Below are 12,159 nucleotides of genomic sequence, written 5' to 3'. Positions count from 1 at the left end.
AGGTCAGAAAACAAATGTTAACACATTTAAGGATTGACTTAAGTATGTTCTCTGACCTTTATGGAATTGAATTAAAAATCAATGAAAGGCAACGAAATTTTCCAAATACTTGGAAACTAAACACCACACTTTAAAAATCATACCTTGTTTGAGTTCCCTGGCAGTCCATTGGTTAGGACTCCACTTTCACTGCCAAGGGCCTAGGTGCAATCCTTGGCTGGGGAATTAAGATCCCGCAAGCCACACTGAAAATACACACACACACACACACACACACACACACACATATATATATATACCTTGTCAAAGAAGACCCAAAGAAAATTTTAAGAAATAAACAAAAAATAAAAAAAACCACAGAACTGAATGAAAACAAAAATACAGCATATCAAAATTTCTGGGTTACAGCTAAAGTAGTACTAAGAAGGTAATTTACACATTAAATATTACTCAGAAAAATGTGACATATTACAGTAGGAAAGTCTCATATCAATAACCTCAAGAAGTTAGAAAAAAAGAGCAGAAATCAATGACACTGGAAAACAAAATAAAACAAGAAATGCAACAAAACACTAGTTAATAGACTTCTAGCAAGACTACAAAATAATAAGGGAGAAGACATAAATCATCAATATCAGTTATGAAACGGCTTATCATTATAATTTCTGCAATCTTTAATAAAGAGTCGGACACGACTGAGCGACTGAACTGAACTGATAACAAACTTATAATTCAACAACTTAGAATAGACAAATTCTACAAACTACCAAAGCTCAGACAAGATGAAATAGAGTAGTCCTATAACCGTTAAAGAAATAGAGTAGTCCTATAACCGTTAAAGTAATTCCCTGGAAAAAGGAATGGAGAAGAATCCTCCTGCCAGTGCAGGGGACACAGGTTTGATCCCTGGTCCAGGAAGATCCCACATGCGTGGAGCATCTAAGCCCATGTGCCAGAACTAGTGAAGCCTGTGAACTCTAGAGCCTGTGCTCTGTAACGAGAGGAACCACAGCAACGAGGAGCCCCTGCTCACTGCAACTAGATACAGCCCGGGGCCACTAAGTGTTCATAAAAGGGAGTGCATCCATGAATGTTAAGACTGGGAGAGTGTTCCATCAGTTTGTGAGGGATTTTGACAGATATCTGTAAGACAAGAAGGGAGAGAAGAACAAGGTGGAGGAAACACTCCAGCCCGGAACGTAAAGGCAGGAAGACTGCAGTGAAGGATCTTGGCAGAGGTAGTTGCTAGTACTTTCTGGAAAAGTCTAGCAAAGATACAGGTTAGCTAGTCATAGTTACAAGCAGAAATGGGAAATGGAGCACTGTCAACACTAGTGTTTCCCAACCATTTTTTTTTCCCAACTAATTTTATGTCATGGCACATGTGGGAAATAATAGTATGTGTAAGGTGATGGACAGGGAGGCCTGGCGTGCTGTGATTCATGGGGTCGCAAAGAGTCGGACACGACTGAGCGACTGAACTGAACTGAAGGGATGGTTTTAAGAAAGTAATTCTCAGATCACCAAATTTCATGACTCTCTGTCTAAAACTGATTTACCTGAGAAGGCATCCTGACTTATACATACTGGTTCTTTGTCAACTCCATTTTCACAATAGCTCGTCCATCACTACCAAAGAGAAACAAGCATTTCTCAGAGATTCATTGCCCTGAATGCCAAGCAAAAGAATAATTTAACATTTATTAATGCTCTATTAATGTCCCCAGTCTGTCTCATTATGACATTGATTTCTAACAAATTTTACTTTTTGTGCTAGGAATTTTTCTTTAATCAATAAGAATAATTTTAAAACACATTCAGTTCAGTTCAGTTCAGTCGCTCAGTCGTGTCCGACTCTTTGTGACCCCATGAATCACAGCACGCCAGGCCTCCCTGTCCATCACCAACTCCTGGAGTTCACTAAAACACATTACCTTATGCTTATAAAAATAAAAGCATAACAAATAATTAAATTTGTTTCTAGCAGAGAAATATGATAGAATTATTAGTGATTTTCAGACACTTCGACTTCTGGATAAGATGAAGTAACATGTACCAGGCACACCCTCAAGCTTTAAAGAATCCCAAGCTGGGAAAAATATGTGAAGCAATGGTTTTGTCTTTTTGTTTGTTTTGAAGCACTGGAAACCTGGCAGTAGAGAAAAATGAACCCTGAAGGGCAGGAAACAAGTACCTTAGATATTTCTCTTGCTTGTTTGCTCTGAGGAGGCCAACTGCCATGCTGTGTGAGGCTCTATGCAGAGGTCTAGATGGCAAAGAACAGAGGAGGCTCCTGGCCAAAAGCCAGCAAAGTATTGAGGTTCTTAGTGCAACAGGTCACAAGGAATGTAATCCCTCCAGCAATCATGTGAGTGAGCCTGGAAGTGGATCTTCTCCCATCAAGCCTTCAGATGCTACCACAGCCCTGGCTAACAGCTTCACAGAAAGACCCTGAATAATAGTGAAAGTGAAAGCCCATCAGTTGTGTCCGACTCTTTGTGACCCTATACAGTCCATGGAATTCGCCAAGCCAGAACACTGGAGTGGGTAGCCTTTCCCTTCTCCAGGGGATCTTCCCAACCCAGGGATCGAACCGAGGTCTCCCAAATTACAGGCAGATTCTTCACCAGGTGAGCCACGAGGGAAGCCCCCTGAGTCATTGGCAGCCAACTAATTTATAAACCATGCTCAACTTCCTGACCTACAGAAAATGTGAAATAATAGCTATTATTTTTAGCTGCTAAGTCTTAGAGTAATTTGTTACGCAGCAATAGATAAATTCATGAAGACTGACCCCAAAAGAGATGGGATCAATTTCATTTCTAACACTGCTGGAATTGGGCAAAGAGCAAGCTTAAAATTCTTTATCACATAACTAATTACACATTTTAATTCTTTTTCTTCTATTTCTTGTACCTGTTTCAACTTTTTGTTCATGATAGAATAAACTGCCCTTTTTCTAAGCTGCATCTATTCTTTAAAGTTTTCCAACTAAAGTGATTAAATGTAATAAAGTAAGCAGCCAGAGATACTTGCTTTTCCATCTAATGATAGAAAAAAAAAAAAGAAAAAGAAAACACTCCATCTGGGTAGAATTTGATAATTAGCCATATCCAATTCCTGGACATCTGGCTTTCAAATGAAACTGAACATAATAATGTCTGTTTCTCAAGGCATTCTTTTTACTGAAAATGCAACTTATTGTTTGGTCTTTAAAAGGATAACATAAATGCACTTTAACATATCAAGTTAACAAAGATTTGTCTCAGCTCTTTTTACATATTACCATTGTGTTACATATTTATTATAGAAAATTTGTAAACTACAGAAAATTACAAGAAGAAAAAAAAACTCACCATCCAAGATAACAGTTCACATTTTGATGAAAATCTTTTCAGATTTGGCTTTAAAAAATAAAAAGGAATTTCCAAATAACAATATTTTCCCTCAACAACAAATTCTCATTAAGGACACAATATTTTAATGGATGAAATTTAATGAAGAATGTCAAACCATTTATTCCACTGAAATTCATATCCATTTTCTCATGCAGTTTAAAGTGTGGCTTATGACAATGGATATTTTAGCCCTGACGAGCAGTCTGAGTAGCTCAGGAAAATGTCTCATAAGGCTAGAGCAGCCCTGGCAGCATATTGAGGGTAGCGGGGCTCAGAGAGACAACATATGTCTGCACCTGCTCTCCCGTCATGCTGCCTCTGCTGCTACAGAATCTGGGGGAGGGGGGGAGCTCATGGCCTTGCACTTGAATCCTTAATGGACTGGAGCCAACTCAAAGAAGTGCCAGAGAACTGATTGTTAAACTTCAGGAGTTTCATGAGCTGGCTCTAAAACAAAGTCAATATTAAAAGTTAAAGGATGTAAGCGTTCAATTAAATAAATTCTATTCAAAGCTAAGGTCATAAATACATACAAGTCATCATTTTTAATCATTTATGTTTTGCTGGTGCCTGTGTTCCTGATGCTGTTTCTATCTACTGCATCCACATTGTGGAAATTGGGTATAATGGTGTGCTGGAGGACGTCTCTTCATCCAGTGTTTTCACGTTGATAGTTTGGAATCCTTCAGGGTGAGAGTATTTAAACCACGGAAATAGAAGAAAGCTCCAAATTTGGGCTCACCTATTTTTGTTGATTGTATAGTGACAGAGAAAACGTTAACGATGTAGAATAAAATTTCTTAAATGTTGTGTCTGTAACTGTTATACTGTGACCAGCACAAAGTTCAAGGAACTATTCCTCCAGTACTCAAACACTATCAAATTAACCCAAGTCACTCACGTCATTGATTAATGAGTCAAGATCCAACACATATCTCTGTTGTTTCACTTTCATCTCTCACTGATGTTAATGAAAATACCAGCCAAGATTCTTGCGAAACTACATTTGTTTATTATTTACAATGGTATGTTGGCTACAGATAAGAAAGAGAAAGTCGCTCAGTCATGTCCAGCTCTTTGCAACCCCATGAACTATACAGTCCATGGAATTCTCTAGGCCAGAATACTGGAGTGGGTAGCCTATCCCTTCTCCAGTAGATCTTCCCGACCCAGGAATCAAACAAGGGTCTCTTGCATTGTAGGCAGATTCTTTCTTTACCAAGTGAGCTACTAGGGAAGCCTACAGATACCAAAGTTCAGCAAAAATCAGTGAAATATTTGGTGGAAATCAATGGGCTATGTGGAATTGACACTAAAGAATGATGTAAATTTTATTAGTATTTGCAAACTATGTGTTCTATACTCTTTATATTAGTAGAGTTTAAAATAAATGTGCATTGTGTTAATATGTGCGCTTCACAAAGCTGGCTGTTAATCAGTTACTAATACACTACTGATCAGAGCAAACTCACCATAGCCTCTAGCAGGTCCCTTTCAGCTACACACAGACTGATAATAGGGAAAAGAAGTGAAGGGAAAGAGCTGGTGGAAAGCAGAAAATGGAGGAAGAAAAAGAAGAGAAAGAAAGGAAAAAGAAAGTTCTCCCTGTCTTGTCTTTCATCATCAGTCAGCAGCTCTCTGCAAGAAAAGAGACAAACCATTGCACAACTGTTGTGCTCTGGAGTCACAAATATGCATGGGGTTAGCTGGTGACCTTAATTTTAGAGAGCTAAGGAGCCAGCAGTCTCCAGCAACAGTGACCATGCTGATGCTTGGTCAGAGGTCGTTTTAGGGTTTTTCGCTTGTTTCTCACATTAAAAAAATAAAGGTATAATTTATATACAGTAAAAGTCACCATAGAGTACAGTTCTATGAGTTTTGATAAATACATACAGTCACAACTACCACTGCAATGAAGACATAGAACATTTCCATCATCTCCCCAAAGTCACTTGAGCCTGTTTGTGACAAACCCCTCTCCCTCTCTAGCCACTTTCCTATTCTCTTGTTTTGTTTTCCAGAACGACACTGAGACAGATTCAAACAGCATGTTGCCTTTTGAGGCTAGCTACTTTCACTTAACATAGTGTATTAGAGAGCAGAGTTAGGTTCACAACAAAATTAAGAGGACGGTACAGAGATTTTCCATATATCCTCAAGTACTCCCTACATGAATCACCTTGCCCATTATTAGCATCACTCATGCAAATGTTACATAAGTTTGTTACCAAGTATGAATCTACAGTGACACAGCACAATCACCGAAAGTTCACATTTATCTTAGGGTTCATTCTTGGTGTACATTCTGTGGGTTTGGACAAATGTATAATGACATACAGCCATAATTAGAATATCATATGGAGCATTTTCACTGACATTAAAACTCAGTGATTGCCTATACCTCCATCATGGGCTGTCCTGGTGGTTTAAAAGGTAAAGAATCTGCCTGTAATGTGGGAGACCTGGGTTTGACCCCTGAGTTGGGCAGACCCCCTGGAGAAGGAATTGGCTACCCACTCCAGTATTCATACCTGGAGAATTCCATGGACAGAAGAACCAAACAAGCTATACAGCCCATGGAGTCGAAAAGACTTGGACATGACTGAGTGACTAACATACACACACACACACACACACACACACCCCTTCACCACCCCTCAAGAAACGATGTTTCTCCATAGAGTTGCCTTTTCTAGAATGTCATATAGTTGGAATTATATAGTATGAAGCTCTTCCAGATTGTCTTCTCTTACTTCAGTTCAGTTCAGTTGCTCAGTTGTGTCCGACTCTTTGTGACCCTGTGAACCACAGCACGCCAGGCCTCCCTGTCCAACACCAACTGCCAGAGTTCACTCAAACTTATGTCCATCGAGTCGGTGATGCCATCCAGCCATCTCATCTCTTACTTAGTTATAGGCATAATGTTTCCTTCATGTCTTTTAATGATTTGGTAGTTTGTTTCTTTTAGTGCTAAATAGTCGGAGAAGGCAATGGCAAACCACTTCAGCACTCTCGCCTGGAAAATCCCATGGGTGGAGGAGCCTGGTAGGCTGTAGTCCGTGGCGTCACTAAGAGTCAGATACGACTGAGCGACTTCACTTTCACTTTTCACTTTCATGCATTGGAGCAGGAAATGGCAACCCACTCCAGTGTTCTTGCCTGGAGAATCCCAGGGACGGGGGAGCCTGGTGGGCTGCCGTCTGTTGGGTCGCACAGAGTCGGACAAGACTGAAGCGACTACGCAGCAGCAGCTGACTAGTATTCCATTATATGAATTATTACAGTTAATTTATTCACTCACTTACTGAAGCACCTCTTGGTTGCTTCCCCGTGTTGGCAACTATGAATAAAATTGCAATAAACATCTGTGTGTAGGTTTTTCCATGGATTTAAGTTTTCAACTCCGTTGAGTAAATACCAACATAGCTGATGAATTGTATAGAAACAGTATGTTTAGTTTTGTAGGAAACTGCCAAACTGTCTTCCAAAGTGGCTGTACCATTTTGTATTCCCATCAAGAATGAATGAGAGTTCCTATTGTTCTACATCCTTGCCAGAATTTGGGGTTGTCAGTGTTCCAGATTTGGTCCTTCTCATAGCTATATGGTGGCACTTGTATCTTTTGTTTTTAAGTTTAGAGAATTCTTTTTTTTTAATTAATTTTTATCTAATAAATGGTACAAAGCACAATGCCATAAACATTAACAGTTAAAATTTCACCAAATGAAAATAATACTATAGAATACACAGTTGCAAAAAGCTACATTAAGTTATTTTACAACTGCCTCAAGCTGAAAAAAAAAAGCAATTTTTCTTTACACATTCTGGATACAAATCTTTTAATTGATGTGCATTTTACAAATATTTTCTCCCAGTCGGTATCTTGTATTTTCATTTTAAAGTCTCTTTTGAAGAGAAGTTTAACATTTTGAAGTCTAAATGATCAGTTGTTGGTTTTTTTAATAAAATATGTTTTTTGGTGCTCTGTATAAAAAAACTTGCTGGTGAAAAGACAGCCTTCAGAATGGGAAAAAATAATAGCAAATTAAGCAATTCACAAAGAATTAATCTCAAAAATATACAAGCAGCTCCTTCAGCTCAATTCCAGAAAAATAAACAACCCAATCAAAAAATGGGCCAAAGAACTAAACAGACATTTCTCCAAAGAAGACATATAGATGGCAATCAAACACATGAAAAGATGCTCAATATCACTCATTATCAGAGAAATGCAAATCAAAACCACAAGGAGGTATCATCTCACCCCAGTCAGAATGGCTGCTATCCAAACATCTACAAGCAATAAATGCTGGAGAGGGCGTGGAGAAAAGGGAACCCTCTTACACTGTTGGTGGGAATGGAAACTAGTACAGCCACTATGGAGAACAATGTGGAGATTCCTTAAAAAACTGGAAATAGAACCGCCATATGATCCAGCAATCGCACTCCTGGGCATACACACCAAGGAAACCAGAATTGAAAGAGACACGCATACCCCAATGTTCATCACAGCACTGTTTATAATAGCCAGGAGATGGAAGCAACCTAGATGTCCATCAGCAGATGAATGAATAAGAAAGCTGTGGTACATATACACATTGAAGTATTACTTAGCCATTAAAAAGAATGCATTTGAATCAGTTCTAATGAGGTGGATGAAGCTGGAGCCTATTATACAGAGTGAAGTTAGTCAGAAAGAAAAATACCAATACAGTATATTAATGCATATACATGGAGTTTATAAAGATGGTAATGATGACCCTATATGCGAAACAGCAAAAGAGACACAGATGTAAAGAACAGTCTTTTGGACTCTGTGGGAGAGGGCGAGGGTGGGATGGTTTGGGAGAATGGTATTGAAACATGTATACTGCCATACATGAAACAGATCGCCAGTCCAGGTTCGATGTATGAGACAGGGCGCTCAGGGCTGGTGCACTGGGATGACCCTGAGGGATGGGATGGGGAGGGAGGTGGGAGGGGGGTTCAGGATGGGGAACACATGTACACCCATGGCTGATTCATGTCAATGTATGCAAAACCACTACAATATTGTAAAGTAATTAGCCTCCAATTAAAATAAATTAAGTAATTTAAAAAATAGAAAAACTTGCCTCACTCAAAGTCACAAAATGTTTCTCCTATGAATCCTTCGAGAAGTTTTATAGTTTATAAGTTGTATAATACATTTATGTCTACCATCTATTTTTGCATATAGGACAAGAGAAGAGTAGAGTTTCCTTTTTTGATATTGTTATTCGGCATGGATGTTTTAAGTTACTCACTAGTTCCCAGGGTTTAGTAAATCCCTGAGGCAAGAAGCTTGGAGGAAGGCTCAGGTCTAGATCTTGAACTGAAGGGAATGGGAAGGCAGGCAGATGCTAAGGAAGAGAGGCATTGTTTCCTTTCATTCTAGTTGCAGGAATAAAAAGCTTTAAGAAAATTATTAAAGCAAGAAAAGTCTTCTATAACAGGACTCTGTCTTTCCTCCTACACTAGTTCACCCTCCCCACTTTTAATGATTTGGTAGTTGATTTCTTTTAGTGCTGAATACTAAATTAACACACACACACACACAATCAAGTGTTAATAATCCAGTGTTCTGAGGCAGAAGAGAGATCAATTATCTTTGTCAAACCATTTTACCCTGGGACATAGAATGGAGGTCACTTTAAAATACAATAGCTTCATCTCTTCTTTTGTGTGCAATTTCACTTCCCGAGTAATAGGTTTTTTTCCTTTTTAACAGAATTTTCTTTGACCTAATCCTTTAAATTGTTACCTGCAACCAAACAGTATGTGAGTACAAAGATGAGCACTATTAATTCTAAAGTTGATTCCATTCATTGAATGTTTCACTTTCTCAAATGCTTACTATGCTGCTGCTGCTAAGTCACTTCAGTCGTGTCCGACTCTGTGTGACCCCACAGACGGAAGCCCACCAAGCTCCCCCGTCCCTGGGATTCTCCAGGCAAGAACACTGGAGTGGGTTGCCATTTCCTTCTCCAATGTGTGAAAGTGAAAAGTGAAAGCGAAGTCGCCCAGTCATGCCCGACCCCCAGCGACCCCACAGACCGCAGCCCACCAGGCTCCTCCATCCATGGGATTTTCCAGGCAATAGTACTGGAGTGGCTTGCCATTGCCTTGGTTTATGTTTCAAACCCCTTTACTGATCCATGCTGTCTCAGGAAAACATCGCGAGCATAGCATTACATTAATTTCCACAGCAACCAATATCATAAACCCCAGATTATGGCTTTGTTACTAAATGTAGCAGATGGGAGATGGAGCTGAGAAAAACAAAGCTCCCTTCAAAACATGGTGTTTTAAAAACAGTTATTAAAATTGATAGGTGAGGGAGTACAGTAGTAGCTTCAAAGAAACTTGCATAATCTTTACCTAAATTTCTTATTTACTTCTAAGAAATGTGCTTAGGGCCAAAACCTTATTTCACAAATTAGCACACAGGAGTTACGTACAAATGAAGTAGAACATTTTGGCAAAATCTCACCATAAGGAATTACTCAGATATATTGTTTCTATGTGTGTCACCCGTAAATCGCTATCACAAACTGTCTTTTTAGGTATTAAATGAAAAAGATGTTGGACTTGCCTTTAGTAAAAGAACAAAACGGCCCCTTTGTGTAGCAGAATTTAACGTGTTTCTCGCCGAGTTTGGAGAAACGCAACGCTCACCATTTGCTCCTGTTGGAGGAGGCAGAGAGTTGCAGGCTAGGAGAAGAGGGGTGAGGGCTCCACTACTCAGAACCATCAGATCCTGACGCTGGGATCTAGGAAAAGCAGCCCTAGAGAGCACGGAGATAAAACCAAGAAAACAGGCCAGATCTTGGACGAACTCTTGTCCTGGACTGAAAAACTTGCAGAGAGAGGGGAGGATGGCAGCGAGGTTTAGTCTCCACTTCTGTCTCACAAGCCCCTTGACTGAAAGCTTCTAGATTTAGGGGACCAAAGACTTCTGGGTCCTTAAGGTCCCCAGGGAACCATATGGGTGGGGTTATCCCAAGCAGCATGTGACTAAAACTACCAGAGTGATAGCTGGACAAAGGGATTCTGAAAATCGAGGCAAATAACCTAAATAATGTTGTTCAAACATATAGCTGGCTGATGCAAAAGTGATTTTTTTTTGGCTTCTCTTAGATAACAATAAAAATTACTTACATCATTTGGTAGGTATAGATGAAAATCAAAATACTATTTTGGAAAAACATATATTAATGTGGTTGAAGCTGTTAGAATATAATTATCCATAGCATTTAATAAGAGCAGATGACAATGTCTAAAAGACAAACTCTGATGGCAAAATTATAAAGTGTGAAATCTACACATACCTTAACCTCAGGGGTAATGGTCAAAATGGTGACTTCCTCCAGTGGGTTGTTAGGAAGCATGTAATATTCTGTGACAAATGGGGCTCTTTGAGGCAAGTGGCGGCTCTAATGTACCCAGAATCCCACAACACCTTTCTTTAATTTTCTATCTTTAGTTTATTAGGCTGAAATTGGTGTCGAAGCAAGGTTTTTCTAATTAACATTATTCTAATCAATATCAAAAGAGTTTATAATTCATGGGCTCACAGAGCTCATGCTGATACAAATTCCATCTTGTCATTCCACTATGTACTCGAGTGATGTGAGCTTTGCACTGGGCAAAGCTTCAAAGAGTTGGCTAGAAAATGAAGGGCATGCCCCAAAGAATGTCCTGCTTCAGTCTCCACAGAGGACAAATTCTTCAGTGGAGCATACCAGCTGCCACAGGAAAGCAGAAGCACAGAGTCCCCACCAGTGAGCCTAGAACCCACACTGTACAACTTGAAACTACATTGGTATCTTGCGAAAGCTCATTGAAGAGCTACCATCAAGTTCTCATGGTAAAAGGTAGAATCTCTTTTTCATTAAAAAGAAATGCTCATTTTTATATATATATATATAATTTAAATTTGGATTTTATTGTGAAGATAGATTAGATTTTTAAGATTAGTACTATCTTAATTTAAATATCTGTAAAATGAGCTTCTTCCTTTGTACATTCAATGACTCTAGCTTATTTTCCCAAAGGACATCATATAGTCAAACATTCCCACCAAGCTAAGAATAGGAACAAGCTGTTAGTAAGAGGGCATGAAAGATGAAAACTAGACCTGCCAAGACTGAATGATTATAAATGATCCTAAGTTTAAAAAGGCAGAGATTCCCCCCGCCCCATTCCATTGTGTCATACTATCTTGTAATTGTAACACAAATGCTTCTCTGATTTACAACAAAAATGGCAGAATTCCTTAGGTCTGGGGATTTAGAAATTCTCCCCTTACCTCCTCCCATAGTGGGGTCACAGATGCAGCTCTGTTGCCCTCTGACTTTTTCCAAAGCAGATAATTGATTTTTTAAAATATCATGCTTTTCTTGTTTCTGATTAAGCAAAATGAAAGTTTATTACAGAGGGCATGTTGACTGGCTGTTCCTCAACTCTGGTGAAGATGGAGAGCCGGGAACAGGGCTCGACTTCGTTAGAAGCAGTTAAGGCTTGACGTAAGAAGAATTTCCTGAATCCAGGAGTTACGAGTCACAGAGCAGAGGTGCTGAATGTGCTTCTCCTGCCCTTGGAGAACTTGCAGGAACAAGAAGACAGACATTTGTGTGTGTGTGTGTGTGTGTGTGTGTGTTGGGGGAGAATTTGCAGGGACAGTATGGCATCCGTTTGGGGGGAAGCAGGAGGTGCTAACAGTAGTGATGGAATCAGGAAT

The sequence above is a fragment of the Moschus berezovskii genome, chromosome 9 (genome assembly GCF_049115385.1).
Source record: "Moschus berezovskii isolate FMDL1 chromosome 9, NW_MosBer_1.0, whole genome shotgun sequence".
In the NCBI taxonomy this organism is placed as follows: domain Eukaryota; kingdom Metazoa; phylum Chordata; class Mammalia; order Artiodactyla; family Moschidae; genus Moschus; species Moschus berezovskii.
This window is presented reverse-complemented; position numbering follows the sequence as displayed.